This window comes from Myxine glutinosa, chromosome 10 (genome assembly GCF_964187855.1).
Source record: "Myxine glutinosa chromosome 10, kmMyxGlut1.1, whole genome shotgun sequence".
NCBI lineage: Eukaryota > Metazoa > Chordata > Myxini > Myxiniformes > Myxinidae > Myxine > Myxine glutinosa.
Window position 1 is genome coordinate 9731444 of NC_136270.1, and position 6000 is coordinate 9737443.

Below are 6000 nucleotides of genomic sequence, written 5' to 3' on the forward strand. Positions count from 1 at the left end.
CTCACTTCGCTCTCAGTGCGCACCTCGTTCTGCATTACCTGTATTGATGTGTACCCTTGCGCCCTTGCCCTCACTAATGCTGCCACTTTGTCTTCCTTCCCCACCCATGGACCGTGCTCTCTGGGCACTGAGGGGGAGCGTGCGGGAGTCCGCCATTGTGTGCCCGAATCCCCGCAACTAGCTGCCTGCATCCATGCACCACTTATGGACCACAGTACTGTGGCCGAGCACCACTTATGGACCACAAGTTTTGTGGCATGGCCCCTCTGCTGGGACCGGCCAGGTTGGCCAGAGAAAGATCTTGCTTGCGGACCTCGGTGAGGTGGCACCAAGCCATACAGGTGGACCACCATAGTCGGCCCCTGTTGGCCACAAATAAAAACATGGACACGGTTTCTGCTTTTGTTTTATTATGTCCAAATAGGCCGCAAGCAAAGAAGATGAAGGAAGAAAAAGAACATCAAGAACGACATCGGCCAGCAGAGGGAGCGGAGCAGAAGAGCAAGACCACCAGTTGTGTTTTTTTTATGGTGTCGTGCAATGTCGCACTGGATGGTGCATGACTGTGCTCTTTATTGGTGTTTATTGGTGCTGGTGCGTCGATGCAGTGCATGCTGTCTCCTCCCTCCCACAGGTTTTTCTCTTTTTGTTTCCCTCCAAAGAAATAACAGGCCCTGGGTTGCAGTTTTGAAAATAATCAAATAACTTCACTTGTAAATAATGCTCCCCACCATTCATGTTTAGTTTGAAAATTAATTCCACAATTCGGTTATCCTGTGGGCGTGAATCTGTTAGGTAGGGTGCAACGTAATAGCGGGACATATTTATTTGTGTTTTAAAACTGTCACACTCAGGGTCAGATTAATTGTAGAGGGAATTACACCTGAGTGTCACACTAAGTTAAAGTTTGTCGGCCCGAGCCGTGCCGTGAGGAATGAGGGTGCTGTGTTACGATTTTTAGAACCTTCACTTTGTAAATTTAGTAGTAAATTTCCTGTGTACATTTCCCCCTTTATTGGCTGTTAATTGAAATGAGCACCGTAGCTAGTCCATGTACAAGCATGTAGCCAATCATAGAACCTCTCTGTAGTTATTTCATTAGTCTGTGTTTCAGATAAGGCTGTGTGTCCAATAGTCAACCTTACGTTGCACCAAAATCAAATAGGATAGATCCCCTTTCGATGGCCCCAGAACCTCCATTACCAACTGCATTACCTCCATTACCAACTGCATTCGCCGCCATTGCCATGTGCTCCAACTCGGAGAAGAAGGGCGTGGCCCGCCAATCGTCATCAAGAGGAGGAGTCAGCCAGCCCCGATCAACCAACCAAGAATGAGTGGGTTTGGCTTGAGAGGGCGGAGAGAGAACGATCAAGCAGTTTCGTCAACGTTCCAGGGTGTGGCGCTATATAACCCGTTGCGCGGAGCCCCCACCAGAGTTCTGTGGAGAAGTGAGCAGAGTTCTGTGGAGAGGTGAGCAGAGTTCTGTGGAGAGGTGAGCTGAGTTCTGAGGGAGGTGCGCTGAACCAAACTGAGAGAGTTCTGAGGAGTGCTTCTGTGGAAAGAGGTGGGCAGGCAAAGCAGTGGAGAGAGAACGCATGAGGCGGAGGACGTACGAGGCCTGAGGGAAACGCCGCTTGGAACACTCCCTGCACGCGAAGCTCTGACGCGCTGCTGCGCGTGAACCAGATTGTGGAGGAGTCGGCGGCCGTTAGCCTCCAGCCTGCCATCCTGAACGGACTCTTCTCTCCCTTCCAGCCATTCATCCCTGCCATACTATCCTTTGTGTACGTGAGTTTGTTCTGTTCGTGCTGTCCCTGGGGTATAAGTTAAGCCTGTGTAAGTATAAGCTGCCCTGTGTCTCCTATCTTTCACTGTAAATTACCTTAGTTTCTTTCTTTTCTTTGGTTGTGTAAATAGTAATTAATAAATACCTGTTCTTCCTACCTTTGTCTTCTTCATTCTCGTCCGATCGTCTTTGTCTTTTACCAATTGATATACATGGCATGATTCGGCCAACGCTCAGGATCGCGTTTAGTTCTCTGTTAATGGCTCGAACTTCGGACTGCTAACCCGCTCGGCAAATACCATCTTGTCCGTGGTTTCGAGCGGAGTTACCCACCTGCCTTGTGGAGGGATTGGTGGAGGTGTACAGGAATCCCTTGACTCACCTCGGCTAATCCCACCCCACAGGGGAGCGGGGTAGCTTCAGGATCGGAGATGGCCAGTGCAAAATAGAAGGGGGATTAACCCTCCCCCTTGCTAAGGGGAGCGCCGTCCCCGTCCCCGTTTCCGTAATATATATCTATATATGGATGTATATATATATATTATATATATATATATATTATATATATATATATATATATATATATATATATTATATATATATATATATATATATATATATATATATATATTATATATATATATATATATATATATATATATATATATATATATATATATATATATATATATATATATAGATATATATATATATATATATATATATATATATATATATATATATATATATTGTTACGGTCCGCGGATTAGATGTTATTTTTACCAAGCGGTGGTGTAACCGCGGCCGAACAGTTATTCCCCGACTAAAACCCGATTCACCCTGAACGTTGGCCGTATCGCGCCACAGCTACTCAATCTGGAAAACTCTAAAGTGACCGAATGCAAAGAGGAAGAAGACGTACAGAAGAGTAACGGGATTTATTACTATTTACACACACAAGCAAAAAGGAGCAGTCACGATTATGTACAGGGACATGAGACGCAGGTGACACAGTGAATTCCTTATACAAGCTTAATTACCTACCCAGGACAGAACAAACAAAGACGACTCACACGGGGAATTGCAGAGTGGATTGGCTGGAAGGAGGTGTGTGGCTGGAGGGGGAGGACGGCACGGAGCTGGCTGGAGCTTGATCCCGCATGGGACGTCGGGCTGGACCTCGACGGCCGCTGATGCCACCGATCCTGTCGTGTGCGCGGGATCACGGGTCGGATCACGGTCGGAGCCGACGCGCTGGTGGGGGGTCTGGCGTGACGGGTTCTCTCCTCTCTCTTTCTTTTGTCCAACCACTCTTTCTCCACCGACAACTCAACGCAACCAACGCAACCACTCAACGCAACCACTGACCACCCCTGACGACCAACTCAGCTCTTGTCATGGACCTCTCTTTTCAGACTCATCTCCTTGTCTCAGTAAAAGCGCATCTGCTTGGGGAACGCCCCCGCGGCGGGTTATATAGGCCCCGCCCCTCAACCTTGCGAACCTCCCCCAAACGCTCTTCCTCCGCCCTCTCAAACCAAACCCCTTGTGCTCGGTTGGTTGTTCGGGGCTGGCTCACTCCTCCCCTCTATGACGAGGTGGAGACACGCCTTTCTTCCCCAACCCTGCCTCGTGGCCAATGGTGGTTGAAGAAAAACCGCCCAAAATGCAGTTGGCCATTGAAATGAAATGAAAGGGGACCTATTCTTATTTCACTTGGTGCAATGGAGTATTTAAATTAATGGGAGACACAGCCTTACCCTAAGACACATAATAAGATATAAGCTACTGAACAAGGGTTTTATCGGGTCCTGCAATGTGGTGTTTATGGAATAACTACCGAGACGCCCTTTGACCTTTACACTACGGAGGTATTTACAAGGATCATCACATTTACAAAGGGTGATCTTTACAACAATTTACACTACAACAACAAAAAAAAAAAAACATTCTCATATCCACAACAATATACGTATATATATATATATATATTGTTGTGGATATGAGAATGTTGTTTTATTTTTATTGTTGTGTAATGAATTGTGGTAAAATGTCACCCTCCTTCCTGCAATTGTTGTTGTATAAAGATCAAAGGGTGTTCCCGTAGTTAATTCCATAAAGCATACACGAAGGACACCATATATCCCTGTTCAGTAGTTATATCCTTATTATGTGTATTAGTGTAAGGCTGTGTTCTTCCATTAATTAAATACTCCATTGCACTGCATTAAATAAGAGTAGATCCCCTTACCCTTCACATTCCCCTTCCAACAAATTGCCAACTGTTCCCTCCGCGACTCCATTCGCCATGTGCTCCGGCTCAGAGAAGAAGGGCGGGTCTCCACCTCGTCATAGAGGGGAGGAGGGAGCCAGCCCCGAACAACCAACCAAGCACGAGGGGTTTGGTTTGAGAGGGCGGAGGAAGAGCGATCAGGGAGGTTCGAAAAGGTTCAAGGGTGGGGCTATATATAACCCATGGAAAACGCCCCCACCTCAGATGAGTTCGGAGAAGTGCGAGAGAAGCACGGGGAAGCCTTTGACAGAAGTGCGAAACAGAAGCGCGGGGAAGCCTTGACAGAAGTGCGAAACAAGAAGTGCAACGAAAGAGTTGCGCCCCACCAGTAGTTTTGGCTCCACCAGCAGTTGACTCCACCAGGCCGCTTCGACCCGTTACCCCGCGGAACCAGATTGCGGTGGCATCGGTGGCCGTCGAGGTCCAGCCCGACGTCCCGTGCGGGATCAAGCCCGAACCATCTGCCCCAGCTGAACCTTCCCATTCCTCCTTCCAGCATTCATTCCTGCCATTCCATCCTTCCTGTGTACGTGAGTTTGTTTTGTTTGTCTTGTCCCAGGGAATAAGTTAAGCTTGTATAGTTAAGCTAGTATTTTCACTGTGTCACCTGCTTTTTCCATTTTCCCTGTATATAACCTTGACTGCTCCTTTTGCTTTAGTGTGTGTAAATAATAAATCCTGTTATTCTTCTGTACGTCTTCTTCTTCCTCTTTACATTCGGTCGCTTTAGAGGTTTCCATATTGAATATCTGTGGCGCGATTTTGGCCAACGTCCAGGAATCGGGTTAGTCGGGGTAACTGTTAGGGCCGCGGTGCCATCCGCTCGGCAAAACAACATCCTATCCGCGGTCCGTAACAATATATATATATATATATATATATATATATATATACATACATATACGAGTATATATATATATATATATATATATATATATATATATATATATATATATATATATATATATATATGTACTGTATATATATATATATATATATATATATATATATCTATATCTATATGCATACATATACGAGTATATATATATATATATATATATATATATATATATATACGAGTATATATATATATATATATTAGATTAATGAACAGGATTAAATAATTAAATTGATATATGTTAGAAAATTACATGCCCAGACCAGAAATCGAACCCAGGTCCTCTGGAAAACTGTACCTCAGATGACAGAGCACTGGTACTGTTTATGTAATTTTCCCACAACGGGAAAATTTAGATGTTACAGATGTTATAGATTTTATTTTCCTATATATATATACATATATATATATATATATATATATATATATATATATATATATATATATATATATATATACAGTACATATATATATATATATATATATATATATATATATATATATATATATATATATATATTGTCGCGATCCCGGCTGTGAAATGGTTCCCAGCACGGAATACGGACGTTAATGTCCGGGCTTCAAGTAGTCCACGGAGGGGACAGAGAGAACTCAATAAACACAATTGTGTTTTAATCGGCCTTCTAGGGGTAAGGCACGATGCTTTATTGGCTCGATCACAAAAACCATAAATGGTAACAGGATGGAATACACTGCACAAAGCCTGCAGGAACTGTCGGCCCCAGAAGCTCCCAACAGGACGCAGGCAAGATCACTCGCGGTTCCAATCGACGATCTCCGGGACTCGGAGGGTAACAGAGTGGAATACACCGCACAAGGCCTGCAGGAACGGTCGGCCAGCAGCTCCAACACGACGCAGGCAATATCTGACTCACGGTTCCAATCCACGAGATCCGGGAATCACTCGTTCTCTTCCGGAGTTACTCACTCGTAAAATACAGAACGGTAAACGATCAGCCCAACGCGGCTGTCGTGAAGATTAAGGGAAATCCCTTTATC